Genomic DNA, 19294 nt, shown 5'->3' on the forward strand with positions numbered 1-19294 from the left:
TGGCTTCTTCAATTCCCCTTTTGATCTCACTCACTCGATTTGCCTTTATTTTTACTCCTTTCTCTTGTTAACTTAGAGAGAGAGAGATCCTCCTTATGATCTCACTCACTCGATTTGCCTTTTTTTCACTCATTTTTCCTGTTAAGTTCAGAGAGAGAGAGAGAGAGAGAGTTCATGAACGAGAGAGAGGCTAAAAAATGAAAAATGAATGTACTTATTGAGAGAGAGAGAGAGAGAGAATTCATGAACAAATATATATTGAGAGAGAGGGAGTTCATGAACGAATATATATTGAAAGATAGGCTAAAATATTTTTAAAAAAAATAAAGTTAAGACAACAAAAAAAAAAAAAACGAATATACTTATTTGATCATTCGGTAATTAAATTACTATGCAAAACCAATGACCCAAAAACTAGGTTGGTTCCTCCAAATTCGTCGCTCACACTTCCAAATTATGCAGCTAAGATGATGAATCTTTGGGTATATTTTATGACCATTTTATGTTTACGTTCGAAGTCCGTAGATACTACTTTTAACAAATCATCTATAAGATATAATTTTGAATTCTTTCATTAAAAATGTAATATACTTTACCAAATTATGGATTTCATTGAAATATGACCGACAAAAATCAAGATTACTAAGAAATTGCGATAACAAAGAGGGGCAGGACGAGGCGTCAATTGCAGAAACTAGAGCTTCATTGCCATCTGTAGCCAGTCAGACCAACCTCTGATGCTAGTGGCTACTAATCTGTAGGCCTTACACCCAATGGTTGCTGTGGCCAACAAGGACATAATCCATTGCCGACTAAACCGAAGCAAGAAGGATCATACAAGAATCATAAAACAAAAGACAAGACAAAAATGAGGACCATAACATATATCCAAGGTGACATAAGGTCCTCTTGGCTCCCAAGAATCGTGGAAAGATGATGAACGGTGATTCCTGCCGGTGGGGGAACAATCCCATCCGAGCAAAGCTCGACAAGATCTGTAAAGCCAAAAACTCAATTTGACAAGTCCAAATGCCCACAGATCTTCAACCTCCAATATTCACAGAGGATAGACCGACGGTCACGCAAACAAAAGGACTTCACCATTGAAAAACCAAAAGAGTGTGGAGCCGACTGATCTCCACTAGGCATTACATGTTCAAAACTAATGGCATCAAAATTCGAACATAACAATTTACTCTCTAATAACAATTCCTAAGCTGGACATTATAAGATATTTAACTCCAGTTTAGTGAATCTCTTTCAATCTCAACCCATGACACCTCCATCAGGAGCATATCTACAACACCTTGGATTAGGTCTGTAAACAAACCGATCGTTCAGCAAACCGTTCGGCAAGAAGTTCGTTTATGTTCGATTATTTAATAAACGAACGAATATGAACAAGATCTTATGTTTGTTTAATTAAATGAACGAACATGAACAAAAGGTTCGTTCACAATCATTACAAAATTTTACCTTAGAGCCTTCACCTATGATTTTCCCATATAAAAACATGCACAAATATGTTTAGTTCGGATTTGGAGAATGCTTAAAATTAGGTTAGTGACTACAAACCTGGATTAGCATATCCCAGCAAGGATCCCCTATGCAGGGTAACCTACTAAAGAATTGTTAGTATCATTCACCGAACTCTTCATTAGAAAAAAAGGATTAGTTTCAAAAGGGTAAATTTTCTAACAAGCATTGTTTCATTGCCAGCATATAATGTCAGGGATTCATTTCAAAAGGAAAACAAGAACGACAGCAAACACTCTATAGTCTGCCATTCAGCTACTGAGCTACATTTATACAACAACCCAGTTAAGAGCTCAAATTGGGCGGTTCTCAAGAAAAATGAACATTACCATCATTTTCTGCACCATGCAACTTCATCGACTTCACACCCAAACCAGTCATGTAAGACAAGATGACCATCACCCTATGAAAGCAAAGACACGAGAGATACGAACTCCAGGGTTATCCGGCCCTTGGATCTCGTGTTGATGACAAAGTGTTCTGGGTATTTTCTTAACAACATAAGCAGACCATACCATGGTTTCCCCTTCGATTCCGGACCTGGCCAGTCCTCAGATTTAAGATACCTTCTAACTCGGCTGTGATGCCAGATACTACTAAACTGTTCAACCAACTGAAGAAGAAAAAAATACAGGCAGTGAGCAAAATCATATACTCAATATCAAAATAAAGCATGAGGACAATTCTCACACGGGAACGGGTGCCATCAGCAGAAAATAACCAAGACTCGAACAATGCTAGGTCTAAAGCTCAAAATTAAAATAGCTTGAGATTTAGGTCACTGTAAGCTTAAAACTAACCTCAGCATGGAGTTTCTCCATGGCCATCCATTCTCCTGGACCACAAAGATCCGAAAGCACAGTTGCTACAGATGACACCACATCCTTTTCTTCCAACTGCATAAGTTGTTGGTTATCGGATTCACGGTCAACTCTTGATCTTCCCTCTCCCTTCTTATCTGCCGGAACTGCAGATGTTACAATGAAAAATTAAACAAAATTTACAATCCATCAAGTATATAAGAAAGGTGTGCTTTTTGTTGCTAAGTAGGTAAAACATAAAGAGAAAATGTTGAAGGAATGAAAGTTCACGTCAGCAGCATAAAAACTGGTAACTGAGAAAGAGTATCAGAGAACAATAAAACAGTCCAATGAGATCATACAAGTCATTTCACAGCCATAAAAATCAAAAGTAAATTTCTGAAATAACAGAGATAGCAATTCATCATAAATTGACATAAATTATATGCCAAAAACCCCATAAACAACATGATAACTATAACATATACTTCATCTATAATTCATCTCATCTCTTTTTTTATGGAAGGATCATCATTACTTCCATTAAAAGCTTGAAGTGACTACATTTAATTTTCCCCAGTACAGATTATGCAATTTCAAGGAGTATCTTTAACAACTACCAAGGAATGAAATTTCTCAGAACTGTAATAAGCTATGTTGCTTGGACTCTTCATTTCTCCTATAGTACCAATGTCCAACACATGGAAATGGGGATATGACCTCTACGACTCTTCTAAATACACAGAAAATCTTAGAAAGTCTAACCATGCCCATGTGGGAAATATATTTTGGACTCTTCATTTCTCCTATAGTACCAATGTCCAACACATGGAAATGGGGATATGACCTCTACGACTCTTCTAAATACACAGAAAATCTTAGAAAAGTCTAACCATGCCCATGTGGGAAATATATTAGTATATCCATATCAAAAACTCACACCTGAGTCCGAGTAACATAGGTAATAAACCAATGGCTAGGGAAAATTCTCAAAAACTGGATCAAAATTCACTAGGATCTAGAAAAAGAAAAACAAGTACCGGCAGATCCTGTAAAATTCAAGGCTATGCTGATTCTATAACAAGTAACTCCCAACCAAGAAAAAAGTAGAAATGAGAATACGATATCAACCGCCAATGGATCAGTAGAGATTGCAATCCTAGGGGTATTCAAAATGATTTATGGAACACTCCTAAAAGATGACAGATTAAACCATTAAATTGAAGATCACTATTCTAAGCAAATTAAAAAAAAAACACAGGCAAAGCATTTTGAGTGCTACAACCACAAGAAATCACCAATACCAGCAACTATTAACTCCGAAAAAACCAAGATAGACACAGGATATAATGCACTCAGAGGCAAGCGATAGCATAGATCAAACATAGACATTCTCGAATACTAAGATTGGCCATTCTTCTTAACTAAAATGACAAATCTCTTGGCTATCTAACATATGTCATAATGTTACTGCATACAAGAATGAATTGTAGTCTTCAAAATAGCAAGAGATATCCAATTCACAGTACATATCAATCACTAAATACTTAAAAATCATACACTTTTGGCAATTCACATTTCATAACGACTGAAAACAAAAACAAGACAAAATTTGATCAATAATCACATAATGATAAATCTTCAAGGAAAACCAAAAAATAATTTTGCTAACCAAATGCTCCTGCCAATCCTGTCTTTCCTCCGGAGACGGCCTCCACCCCACCGTACCATGCTTCCCTCCTAACCTTCTTCCTGCCACTCCCAACATCCTCTTCTTCACCATAATCTTCATAATACTCTCTTCCCCTCCCTTTCTTCACCCCCACAGAACCCACTGATCTCCCTGTCTCTGTCCCGCCATGGTAACCATGATGCTGCATCCCTCCAGCTGTAGCAGCCGCCGTCTGGTAAATTGACACGTGGTGCCGAGGCGAAAGGGCTCCCCCGCCTCCTGGGAATCGAGCTTGACGGGAGGGTTCCCGGGGAGGTGGAGGACGCCTTCGACGAGGCAGCCGTTCTTTCCGAGGACTTCAAGAGCAAAACGGCGTCGTGTGAAGTCGTAGAAGATGCGGGCATGGTGGCGGGAAATGTTCATGCCGCCGCCGAGGCTAGCCAAGTCGACGTCGACGGTGGATTTCTTGGAGTTGCGGCCGAGCATTATGGAATAGGTCTGCATGTAGTATTCGAAGTCTTCGCCTTGTAGCTTCGCAAACCCCGCTTCCACGTCGCTCCCAACTGTCGTTCCCATCTTCGATTTTGATTTTCGATTGAATTATTGATTGATCGAATGGGCGATGGATATTGTTGAATTAATGTAAAAGGCTGACGGAATTTGGAAGAAGGTTTTCTTACGATTTACTAGAAATTTTCCTTTTTCTTCGTCAGATCTTCCATAGCTACGAGGGGTATTGTTTGCTTACAAAGAAAACTTTAGGATGCGCTTGGTTCACGGTTGACGGGATGTAAGATTATAAGTAGAATGTAATATTATTAGAAAATAAGATTATAAGGAATGTTGTATTTTGTGTTTGGTTGATTTAGTTGTAAGATTATCGTGTTTGGTTAAAAGAATAAAAGATTATTAGAATGTATATTTGATCAAATTATCTTTATTATATATTTATTTTTTTAACAAATTGTAAAATATTTATATATTTTTTTTAAAAAATTTAAATTCATAAAATTTATATAATTTTTTTACAAAATTGAAAATATAAAAAGATTTAATGAAATTGTAAAATTTTATTTTAATCCCTGAACTTTATATAAAATTTTAATTATAGAATTTTTTATAAATCTAAAATAGTTTAAGGATAAATTTGTAATTTAACCTTCGTAGAATTTTTATTATTCAATGATAGAAAAGAATATTTTTGAAAGAAAAAAAAATTAAGGGCATTTTAGTCCAAAACGCCGGTAATCCAACAATACCTAAGAAAAGAGAGGTAATGATATTTCCAGTAATATACCCAAAAAATTCACAATTGATAATCTTACATTACCGGGAATGAGATTCCTATGCTAACCAAACGGGGGAATGTAGATTCAATTCTCATGTGAATTCCACATTCCCCCATCCAAACACCCCTTATTACTCTTTGATTATGATTTTAATTTCCAGATTTCATTTCTAAAAAAAAATCCAGATTTCAACTTAAAAATTAAAAGAAATTTCAATTATAAATGCAAAGTGCTCGGAAGAATTTTTTTTGGATTAATACAAAAATAAGTGTCTAAAGAATGTGTCGAAAAATATTTTAGTGTCTAAAGAATTTTTCGTTAAAAATATATATCTAAAGTTTTTTCCGTTATATTTTTAGGTGTCTACCGTTAAAAAGTTGTTAAGTGACACATGTCACGTTTATATTTAAAAAAATAAAATGTCACGTAATGGTTTTTTTTAAGATAGACCCTAAAGTGTTACAGAGAAAACTATAGATACATATTTTTAGCGAAAAATTCTTTATGCAACAAAAGTTAATTTTGAGTATAGTTTAGGTACTTATTTTTATATTAAATCAATTTTTTTATTAAACTAAAGTAATTATAAAATAGTACTATATGTTCTAAATATTTTTAAGTATTTAATAATAAACACTCAATCACTCTGTAGTCAATGGTGTTCGAATACAATACATTTAGAAATAACATTCATTTCTTTAACCACTAAAGTAATTTGGTGAGTATATGTTTAATATATATTTCAAATAAAATTTTAAGGTCAAGTTCACGATTATGAATAATTCACTAAAAATAATTAATTAATATTTACATTTATTTAATTTTAATTTAATTTAATTATTTTTAAAAAAGTAATGTAACATCCTAATATGATAACAACTCGATGTCGACCTATTAGAATGTCACACGGGACCACTATAATGTCTAATTAAAAAAAAATCTTTAAAACCATTTGTAAAATAATGTTTAAAGATCATACCATAACATATAAATCAACACAAATATTTAAGTTGTCAAGGGAAGCTCTCAAAATAAAAATATTAAAATAGTACATTCAAGTATTCAAAATAGAGTTACAACTCAAGTACAAATGTTTATGAATAATACATGCCCTCTAAAGAATAAGACTCAAGACGTACTCTCCTCTGCTCGAACTGTCTAGAAAGCCAATTGTGCGTTCCTCGAATGCTCATCCTAAGAACATGCGCACAAAAACAAATTTCGAACGTTGAACTCACTAGCCTAGTGCAACACTAACAACTAAGCCATATTATATGTGTTCAATATAAGCTCATTCTATCAATTGCAACAAAAAAAGTGAGTATACTCGTATACTGACCACTACGTTAAGGTAAACATCATGGTGTGGTAGGAGGGTTACACATCTTGGGACGCACACCCCTCTAGCTTACCTAGGGTGAGATCCATACATCGGACACAATACTCGACTAACTCACCCCTCCTGAGTGTTCAGGCCTCGCGCCCTAGTTAGCCACTAAAGTGCCTCAAGCACTTGCATAAATATATCTAAATATTTTTTACCTCGAGACTAATGTCATATGCTAAAGTAACTCGGGTGTCCTGACCGTTTTCTCGAGTGTCAAATATGGCTAGTTTTATGTCGTCCTAGCTTATATTTTGTCTAGTTGTAATTGAATATTATATTGGCTCTCACTTGTAGTTTTATCTAAAAGTAATTTTGATGTCCTTAGGTCGCTCAATATTATTTCTAATTCCCTTGAATATTATTTCTAATTCCCTTGAATTTCTTGGCCCACAATGTATGAGGGTACCGACACTGAACCCCTAGGTATTAGTAGTACTAACCCATGAGTATCGATACTCTCCTTTGGATATCGATACTAGACGGCTATTTTAAAGCTAAGAAGGAAGGGAGTATCTGTAACACCCTCAACCCGTACCCGACTCGGATACGAGTTTGAGGTGTCACATTGACTTTTCAAACTTTGACTCTTGACGAAAATCAAGGAAATTTAAAACTTTCATTAAAATAACATTGTTACTTTACACAAGTTAACTAAAACAAGACAAAATTGATCAGAGCATTTGTAACTAACACTTTTCTTACATGCCAATATACTATACACAACAAAATACCTACTTTATCAGTTACTTTTATCTGATCTTCTAGTAGTGCTGCTGTTCTTGCCACTCCTATTTCTGTTCTTCTCGATTCTTGGTACCTACGTGTAAATCTCTTACACGCTAAGTCATAGACTTAGTGAGGCATAATATATATATATATATAGATATATATAACAATAAATTCATGAACATGCATTCTTACCATCTAATTATGACATCTTTATTTGTATGCATTTATTTCACTATAACATATATGACGGTAACATGCACATATAAAACATACATTCTTATGCTAATTCCACTTTAACTTATCTTTGAATTGCCCATGTACATTATGGAGAACAAAGGTATGTGAGTACATAGAGGTTGTGTACTATGCTGTCACCACAGCTCGTATAATTCCCTCAAGGGGCACTGAATATTTGTCCTGAAGGACCACTATGTCCCGGAGGACCACTGATTGTTCCGAAGAACCACTATGTCTCGAAGGACCACTGATAATATCTCGACTCTTGGCATGCCAATTATACCTATAGCTCTCATATTAAATAACATGGGCTTAATTATAAATACATTTCTCATTTCATATCTCTTTCATCACTGTCCATGTAAACAAATAAAGTCACTTTATATGATCATTTTCATTATTTCACATATCTGGAAGAATTCTCTGATAATAGCATTCATTCATATAATACCATGTTAATCATGAATGAAAAATGCATGAAATCACTATAACGTTAACACATATATATGTATGCATGTGCATGAATATAAAATCATAAATTCAATGATAAGAGAGACTTATCGCAAGTCTTGTCTCAATTCCATTTCATCTAGGATATGCACTCACCTTGGCCTTGCTTATTTTGACTTGATCCTAATCCTTTGTTTGTTCCGGAATGAAATTACGTTCTATATCTACATGGTAATACATTGGTACTAATCAGTATACTAATTAATATATTCTAAACTATCACTCCTTAGGCTAAAAAGAAAGCTATTTTTATCTTTTAATGAAGGTATGCATCGATGCACTACACCATGTATCGATGCATCCCTTAACGGGTGCATCGATGCACTAACTATGCATCGGTACATAAATCCCATTCGATGTTTGTATTTTAGGGGGTGCATCGATGCACCACTTGTGCATCGATACACTGATGACATTCGATGTTTTTATTTTAAAGGAGTGCATCGATACACTTCATGTGCATCGATGCACATTGAACAATTTCTGGGTTTTTACCCTTGATGCATCGATGCACATTGAATGTGCATCGATGCATGTAGCCCAGAAATGTTATTTTAGCACGAAAATCTCTTTATAATCTTCTCAACACTTCATATTTCCCCTCTTTTTATATCCTTAACTTGCATATACCCACTTAAACTAATTAATACCCATTCAATACCTATCCAATCCTCCAAATAGATTTTAAGAATCTCCCTCAATTTCCAACATGTTTTAAATCTAATTTTAACACTTCGTATGTCTTAATTAAGTCGATGGCAAGTCAAATTCAACCTCCGATTTCAAAAATGAACTCTATTTCAAAATTCCATTCAAGAACTCCTAATCTTTAATGCTTCATACACCCTTCATCTTGTTGTTTTAAAGCAAATTAAGCTTTCCTTAAGCTTAATTAGCATCTAAGGATCAAAACAAAACTTATATTTCAACAAACAATTAACTCATGAAAAATCTCACCTTTGTTATAACCTCTTCACGTTTAGGAGAAAAGAAGAGGAGAAGAGAACTCTGGACCTTGTTTTTCTTTCTTCTCTTCCACGTGAAGCTAATATATAAATCCCTTCTTTAATTATTTTTCCTTGCAAAAGACCATTCTATCATTCTATTATTTCTTCTTTGCAATTTAACCCTATACCAAATTACAATACTATTCAATTATTATGTTTTAGTCATCAAATTCTGAATTTTTACAATTTAATCACTAACCCGGTATTGAGGATGTTACAGTATCGATACTCCTAGACCTAGTATCTATACTCTCGAGCTAGGATATCAATACTATCGAGAGTAATTTTACTTTGATGTTTAAAAAAATCCCGGTATCGATACTCCTACTAGAAGTATCGATATTGTACCCTTATTATCGATACTCTCATGAATATCGATGCCAAAATTGGCTACTGGAATATGTTGAATGTACTCGGGATCGATACCCTTACTACGAGTATCGATATCCAACCCGCAGTATCGATACTCCTTCATTGAGTATCAATACTTCTAGCCTAAAACATTCTTATTTTGCCCATCGGATGAACATTATCAGTATTGTTCTTATAGTATCGATACCCAAATCTATAAATACCCTATTTGGACACAAAAATGACTCTCTAAACTATCCCAAGTGCCCTACTGAGGTTTCCAAGTGTTATTAAGTCTTATGTATAATAAAAGGGGTCATAATAGGTCTTCAAAACATACTGAAAAACACCAAAAGTTAGAATCTACCATGGATGCTCATTCATGCTTCACAACTCAACTATCTAGCTAGATGCATTCTAATGACTTACAAATAGTATGAAGGAGTTTATTCTTAGTTACTGGAAAAGTCTTCAAGTCAACCAAGAACCAATTTTTCCTTTCTTTTAGCCTTTGAGCTTTCTTCCACCTCTTTCACTAGTACAACATGGGAAATGAGTTACTAACTCATCTAGAGACTTAAAAAGACTAAAATATGGTTTTAAACCTCTAAAAATATATTGGTAATATTGAGGAACCCTAAACCCCAAAACTCACTTTAAACCTCCACCTAAGGCTTTACATGGCCATATCTTAAAATTAGAGGCTTGGATGAAAGCTTGGGATGGTGGGATTATGATTTTTACCTTGGAATTTTTGTAATATTCATAAGAACAAAGAAGTTTTCACCTTTGATGATCTTAAGGAATAGGGAAGATTTTGTGAAGGGAAAAAGAAGAAGATAATGAGACAAAACTCCCCAATATGACATAAGCTCAATTAAATGTGGATTTAGTAGGGATGAGCATGGGTCGGGTCGGATTTTTAGTCCACCCGACCCAAAAAAATTATAAATCCTCCACCTAACCTGAACTCGACCAAAAAAATATACACTTTTCATCAGACCTTCTGACCCAAAATAATATATTTATAAAAATATTATTTTTATTCAATAAAAATAGGGATTTAATTGAAAGGAAATAATATATAGAGGGGTATTATTGTAATTATTCCTAAATATATAAGGTAAAATTATAATTTATTTTCGGGTCAGGTCTGGTTGGGTATTTTTCACCCTAAACGCAAACCTGACTAGACCTGAACATAACTTTAAAAAAACTCGACCCGGCCCTACCCGAACTTGAATTTTAAAAAAAATCTAAAACGATCGGGTTGAGTCAGAACTCGTCAGGTTCAGGTCCTATGTTCATCCCTACGATTCAACCTTTAGTGGAAAATCACCATTTTTGTCCTTCCATTTTTAGTCAACTTTTAAAAATGTCATTTCCAAGCCTAAATGAGCTCAAGCCCAATTCATGGAATGTAACACCCATAACCCGTATACGTCTCAAAATATGAGTTAAAGATGTCACATCAAATATTCATACATTATTTTTATAAAACTCTTAAAATTTTGGTTATTTTTAATATCTTAGTTTAATGATTATAATCTATTTAATTAATCCAAAAAATCATATATTATTAGTTTAACTTCCAAATCAAAACCGAATTTAGACAACGACTAGGCAGTTCAGTATAGTTTCATAAACTATATCAAATTGTTTAAACACTGCTTAAGTTTTTAAAACCGTTTAAATAACTATTTAATATATAATGCCATATATATACACACTATTTATTCATACATTTAGATATAACTAATGCTAGCCAAACTAAAACAGTCATAATTTACTATTACATACAATTTTCATGAAATCCATTAAAAGAACCAGACAAATATAATACACATGCCACTAAAAAGTCAAAAGAACATCATAGATGTTTTACTGATACTGATAGTAGGTGTGATTTCCAAAAAATGCTCGGGAGGCTCATCACTTCATATCCTTTCATTTATCTGAACCTACACAAGAAAATCATCACGCGCTAAGTAAAACTTAGTGAGGGAGTAACACAACTAAGGTGAAATAAAGCATAGAATATCTTAAATACATTAAAACATTAAAATAAAATTCAAATAAAATCATTGAACTTTCAAACTAATTTATTCAAGCCATTTTCCTTATCAGAAACCTGAAAATCATCTCATGATTTTATCAAAATCATGATAATCAATATCATACATAATAATCATTTCATATTCCTTTCCATTCAGACACATTTCATAACTTTCATATTTCATTTTCATAGCCCAATGTATATTTAAGAGAATGCAAGGTACATGAGTCAGATAAATGTGGGAACTAAGCACCAACGATGCTATCATCAAAAACAAAATATGAACTCCAAGTGCAATATTCTCATTTGCACCAATAGTTAATACATAATGTACATGAATGTACCAAATCAAAATCAGAATCGGAATTACTCAACTTCATCCTCAAATTTTCCATATGTATTTACATACATGATGTTAACACATGAGGAAACTATTTTTTCATATCTTTCTCTCGTTCACTTCCTCAACTTTATTATTCTTCCAAAGAACTTTTATAAATGGAATAGTCTTATTTCTCAGTTCTTTGAATACACAAGCTAAGATCTTCATTGGTCTTCTTTTTACGATAAATATGGTTGAATTTCAATCTCATTTGGTGTAATCACATGCAAAGGATCCGATCGATACTTCCGAACCATCGATACATGAAACACATTATGAATATTATCCATCTCCGGAGGTAATGCTAATAGGTAAGCTACTAGACCAACTCTCTTTATAACCTCATATGGGCGAATGAATCTTTTACTAAATTTTCCTTTATGCTCGAACCTCATAACCTTTTTCCATGGTAATACTTTAAAAATACTTTATCACCAATTTGAAATTCAATTTCTTTCCTCTTCAAATCTGAATAAGATTTTTGTCGTTCAGTAGCTATCTTGAGATTATCTTGTATAATTTTTACCTTGTCTTGTACTTCTTTGATTAAATATGGATCGATTACATCTTGATCTTTCAATCCATACCAATTTAATGGCATGCAACATTTTCTTCCATATAATGCCTCAAAATGAGCCATCTTGGTATTCGCCTAATACTTGTTGTTATAAGCAAACTCTGCTAAAGGTAAGTACTTTTCCCATGATCCTTTGAAATCAATAACACATGCCATTAGCATGTCTTCAAGTATCTAGATAGTTTGCTCTGACTGTCTATCAGTTTGTGGATGAAAAGTTATGCTAAAATTCAGTCGAGTTCCCAAAGCTGTAGGTAGAGACTTCCAAAACCTTGAAGTAAATATCTGGTATATATCAAAAACTATTGAGACAAGTACTCCATTAAACCGTAAAATATCTCTAATATATAGTTCAACATACTTATCCATCATGTAATCCACTCCCATGTTTCAAAGGTAAACCTATCACGAAGTCCATAGTAACTCTTTCCCATTTCCACTGAGGAATAGAAATAGGTTGTAGCAAACCAGATGACACCTGGCACTCTGCTTTCACCTGTTATCAATTCAAACATTTGGATACAAACTTAGTTATAGCCTTTTTCATGCCTGCCCATAAATAACGACCCTTCATATCTTGATACATTTTATTTCCTCCCGAATGCATTGTTAAAGGACTGTAATAAGCTTCAGAAAAAAGATCCTTATTCAATTTTTCATCATTGGGAATACAAACCCGACCTCAATAATATAAGCATCCATCATATTTCACTTTTGTTTACTTGATCAATTCTAGCTAAACATTTTCATCTTTACTTCAAAGATATTTTATTCGATCTAATAATGTAGGCCTTAGCTTTAATTATGCAACGAGCATGCCATCATTTTTCATTGATAATCAAGCATCCAAAGTTCTCAAAGCAAAAAATGTTTTTCCGACTAAGTGCATCAACTTCTACATTAGCCTTTTCAGGATGATAGTCGATAATCACATCATAATTCTTTAGAAGCTTTATCCACATCCTTTGTTGCAGATTCAATTCTTTCTGAGTTAACATATACTTCATACTTTTATGATTTGTATAGATATAACATCGTTCACCATATAGGTAATGGCATCAAATTTTCAAAGCAAACACCACAACTTCTAACTCCAAATCATGAGTTAGATAATTCCTTTTATACGTCTTTAGTTGTATCAAAACATAAGCTGCAACTTGTCTTCTTGCATAAACACATATCTCAAGCCATTATGTGATGCATCACTATAGATTACATAGTCTTTGCCTGATTCTGGTTACATTAAAACTGATATCTCAGTCAAAATCATTTTAAGCATAACAAAGCTTTCTTAGCACTTTTCGATTCATATAAATGGTACATATTTTCTAACCAATTTAGTAAGCAGAGAAGCAATCATCAAAAAATTCTTTACGAATCTCTGATAATAGCTATCTAATCCCAAGAAATTTCAAACTTCATAGACATTTTTGGGAGTTTTTCACTCCACTATTGCTTGTACTTTCTTGAGATCAACTCTAATTCCTTCTGCTGAGATTGCGTGGCCAATAAAAGCAACTTCCGGTAACCAGAATTCACAGTTTTACAACTTGGCATAAAGTGTTTTATCCCGTAGTGTATGAAGTACAATGTGAAATGTGCATCATGCTCTTCTTTATGAAGCACCCTTGAGCTGGTCAAACAGATCATCGATTCTTGGAAAAGGGTATTTATTTTTCACCGTTACTTTATTCAGCTAATGGTAATCTATGCATAATCGCATAAATCAATCTTTCTTTTTAACAAGTAATACAGGTGTACCCCATGGAAACAGACTCGATTTGATGAAACCTCAATCAAGTGGCTCTTATAACTATGTATTTAGCTCTCTAAGTTCGGTTAGAGCCATTTGATACGGAACCATCGAATAGGTGCAGTACCCGAAAAATATCAATCTTAAATTCTACCTCACGATTAGGAGGTAATCCTTGTAATTCATCAGGAAAACATCCAAAAATTCCCTAACTGTTGGAATATCCTCCAATCTAACCTCAGATGCTCGAATGTCTATTACATTTTCCAGAAAAATTGAATAGCCTTTTAATGACATCAATTTCTTAGTAGTCACGGTTGATATCACATTGGGCATGCTTTTTCTTTTTCTCCGATTATATAATCTCATAACATTTCATATATTTCATAAATAATCGCTTTATACGAAAATCTACCCAACCATAATATGGAGATAACCAATCCACGCCCAAAATGATCTCAAACTCATTACACTACAATTACATAAGATTTGCCGGGAACACAACCCCTTGAATCTTTATAGAGAAATTTCTGCTTATTCGCTTTACTTTGGCACTATGACCCAACAGATTCATTTCTATCATATCACTATCAATAGGTTTCAAAGGAAGACCTTTTCTTCGACTATTTTTTTATAAACATAAGAATGTGTAGAACCCTGATCAATTAGAACAAATACAGGTGCATCAAAAAGATGAAAAGTACCTACTATAATCTCAGGATCATCTCGGTCCTCCCTAGTCTTGATATTGTATACTCTAGTTGGAGCTTGTACATCATACTGGGAAGCTGACTTTGAAAATTCCCTCTCTCTCCCTCTACCTCGACCTCTCTAAGACGCTGCTGCATACCTCTCTATCTGTACTGATCTCTCTTCTGCCATCGGATAGTCTCGGATAAAATGATCAGTGTCTCCATACTGTAAACAAGCTCCTGAAGCAGATCTACATACTCCAGGGTGAGTTTTACGATAATGCTGACAAGGTAAAAATTGACCCTGTGCTTGAGCTGATCTACCAGCTCCAGTAGCTGCGTCTAAGTCTGTCGGCTCTTTTCTCTCACCTCAGGCCCTTTGCTACTAGAAACATGACTTTCAAATTTGTTCTGATACTAAGAACTTGAACCTCGACCTCTTTTAGACTAAGATGATGATGATGCTCCTAATCTCTTTGTCGATTGTCGTCTCTAATCAATCATGTCTCTTTTAGAGTAAGATATCTCCAATTCCTTAGCTCGATTTACTACTTTTTGAAAAGTAGATAATTCACTATCAGTAAAAGCTCTTTCAGCCTAGTGCATAGGCCCTGAATAAACCTTTGACAACAATCTTTTCATTAGGAATCAACTCTGAAGCATATGAACTAAGCTTATTAAACTCATATTCGTACTCATATTTTGATTAATTACCCTGAATAAAATTGAAAAAGTCCTACTGTAACATCCCAAAAGTCGGGTCAGTGACTAAAATGAAAATTTTGAAAACTTAGTGCTCAATTTAAAAATAAGTTGAAAGTTTAGGAACTTAATTGAAAATATTTTGTGAAGGATGATTTAGTAAAGATTGAAAGAAAGAAGGGTAAAATGGTTATTTAACAAAAAAGATTTTTATATTTCTTTTGTAGGCTATATAAATGTGGGAAATGAGGGAAAAGTTTCCAGAGAACTCTCCTTTCTTATTCTTCTTCACCGTGAAGACATAGGCAAAGATATTGCGCCTAAACAAGTTCTGGAACATTGGGCAAGTAAGATTGATCGAGGAAAGATAAGAATCAGTATTGACTAGTGAGTGCATGTTATTTTAATATAGGATTATTTGGAAATTGGACTTGCGATAAGTCTAATTCCTATAGTTGTACTGCATTAAGTCATGAATATAAGTATGTGAATTTCCTGATTTGTATGTATTCATGATTATATGTATTGATATGTTTGTATGTGCTATATGATTTATGTAAAAATACTATTATGTGATATATGAAAATGTAATGTAAACTACATATAAATGGTGAGATGTGTAAATATATGTACATAGAGAGAAATAAGAGAATAAAATATAATCCATATAATAATGAAATATGAGACTATGTGAATACATGTCTATAAGATAGATTAGGTATAGATAGGAGAATATGATATAAGTGAGTTTATGAGAAGCGATATGAACTGGGTAAGCATGTATAAAAGTTATATGAACAATAGAAACATGAATTGGGTAAGTACATAGTTAGGTGATCATTTATATGAATTAGTATAATAGAATTATATGATTTAATAAGAATTGAGATAAGCTAAATAAGATTGACCATATAATGAAATGAGAATAGTATATTAATTAGGAAGATTGAACATAAGTGATAATACGAACATATAAGATAAGCTATAAGGGGAAAACTCATGTATTTGGATAAAATTATGACATATAGGGTATACGAAATTGAACTAAGTAAATAGATTAGAATAATATATATATAAGTGAAATGATAGAAGTGATACGTGTTTATAAGTATGTCATAGATTACATGATAGAAGTAAATATAAGAGAATGAAGCTTAAGCTATATGAGATTATATAAGTTATTAAATATGATATATGTGATTATGAGAAGAAGAACATAAACCATGTGAATACAAGTATAGGTAAAATGATATATATATATATATATATATGACTATGAGTTGGAATAATGTTATATGATTTATACTAGGATAAATTATGAGACTATATGTGAAATAAAATGAGTACATATTTATATGATGAGATGGTGAACTATATGAACATGTGAATATATGTCTATGAGAAGACATAAGAATAAGATATAAGCAAGGTCATAAGAAATGTGAAATGACGTGTAAAGTTAATATAAGTTGTGTAAAAGTGATCTACATGATTATATGTATATGTGATCCAAGTTATGTGACCTAAGATACGTGAAAGGTGAAAGTGAATTATGTGTCTATGTGAATATGTGAAATGACATAAATAATAATGCCCATGTTATGTGTCATGAGAGCTAGGAATATAGTTGGCATGCCAAGAATCGAGGGTCTACGCGTTCCTTCGGGACATATATGTATCCTTTGGAACATCTATGAGGTCTTTCGAGACACATACTTGGTCCTTAGAATATGTATATTATTCTTAAGGAATTTCTATGTGGTCCTTATGGACATTTTATATGGCACTTCGGTGCATTTCTACGATGCACTTCGGTGTAATTCTATGTGGTACTTCGGTGCATTTATACGAGCTGTGGTGACAACATTAGTGCACAACCTCTATAGACTCACATATCTATAGTTCTCACATGTGTACATGGGCCATTAAAGATGTAATATAAGAAAATTCTATGTGATGTTATATATATTTGTTTGGGTGATATGCTATTATATGATGTGTTTGTGTATTAAAAAAATAATAATATACGATAAGGTGATGAACGTAAATGATGATGTGTGTATTGCATGGTTAAATGAGTCATATTGATAACTCCGTAAAAGACCACATTTTGGGGCCTTTTAACTTAGGTTATTGAATGTTTAAAGGCTCATTTAGGACCATGTAGATGCATTTAGAAGCATTTAGTTGCATGTGGTGGATTTGATTTGTCGTGGCATTTTATTTTTACAACGGTGCTACTTTATGGGAAAGGTACTTGTCTGATGAGGTGCAGGTATTGAGAGCAAAGAAAATGCCGTGACATAAGGAGATTATGAGAAAAATGAATTTGCCAAGTTCATCCGGCATTTCGAAAGTACTTGAACGGGCTTGAAATGCTGGAAGATATTTTTGAAGCCAGCTGTATTCAGTTGTCCGAGAGATCTGCCCGAGAGATCCACCTTGAAGATACGCCTGGAGGGATCAGCGTTGCAACCGCCGGTTCTGCTGATGACGCCACCTGACCCTACAAATCCTGGCTGTCCTTGGGCGTCTGTTACGGGATTATGCCGGTCACTCAGCCAGCTACCCAGGCTGTAACATCACCTGTCTTGCCCGACTCCCAAGCAAAGTTAACCATGGTTTGGGAAAGTCAACTCTTAGTTGAAGGGTTAATTTTCCCCTATAAATAGAGGATGAAGCCACATTGTTAGAGACTTTAGTTCCATGCTGATTTGAGCTTAAAAAGTTAGAGTGAGAAAGTCTCAACTCTCTCATTCAATCCGTCTTGCCGTGACATTTCTCCTTGACTAGCAGAAGGGAGTGGCGTTCTGAGCGTCCGAGAGGACCCAGTCCGCTGGGAGCAGTTCTTGGTGGCCGAGAGGAGTATTGGGCAGTGCACGTCGAAGGCTTTCTCTCCTTCCCTTAGTTCTTTGCTTTCATATTTTGTTGTTGGGTTGTAAGGAACGAATAAAACTTGTCTTGAACTTGTTTATTTCGAACCCCACCATGAACTAATCCTATTTGGTAGGAGTTCGCTTGGATGTCTAAGTTTTAATTTCAATGAATGGTTGTTTTATTATGTTTTAATATGTTTGTTGTGAAACTTAATGCTTTGAGGTTGTAGGAGCTATGAGAGTAGCCTTTCCTTAGAAGGTGTTTAGGGTTCGAGAGAATGCCTAGGCAAAATATCTTTAGTCTTCTAGAGAAGCTAGGGAAGAACTACATAAACAAAGGGGTTCTAGAAAGTAACTAGGCCTAATCCATCTTAGAGATAAGAATAGGATTTCATTCGACTAAAAAGATTATAGCATAAGCGATAGGTTAGATGTTAATGCTGCCGCAAAAAGGTATTGCCGAGACATATCCTATTATCTGAACCAATAGGATCACTGTAGGAGTTTACGCTAATCGGATTTGTGAGGGCATATTTAATCTGTCGAGTCCCTTACTAGAGATAGCTTAGGGAACTTTAGTAGACTATGTCGGGAAGGTTAAGCATAGAGGAAGTACCATTTAGAGAAATAGACTTAGGTTTTCCTAGTGAATCCCATCGCTCATTCCCATTGCTGCTTGTCATGTGAGAAAGCTAAAGTCCTATAAATTAAATCCAATATTTACATTTTATTTCGCCT

The 19294-nt window shown here is 34.0% G+C and overlaps 1 pseudogene; it reads right to left on the reverse strand.

The window, feature by feature from the left end:
- Positions 1-1936: 1936 nt before the first annotated feature.
- Positions 1937-4734, reverse strand: LOC120171183 (annotated as a pseudogene).
- Between the last annotated feature and the right edge of the window lie 14560 nt (positions 4735-19294).

The sequence above is a fragment of the Hibiscus syriacus genome, unplaced genomic scaffold (genome assembly GCF_006381635.1).
Source record: "Hibiscus syriacus cultivar Baekdansim isolate YM2019G1 unplaced genomic scaffold, ASM638163v2 tig00111812_pilon, whole genome shotgun sequence".
NCBI classification, from domain to species: domain Eukaryota; kingdom Viridiplantae; phylum Streptophyta; class Magnoliopsida; order Malvales; family Malvaceae; genus Hibiscus; species Hibiscus syriacus.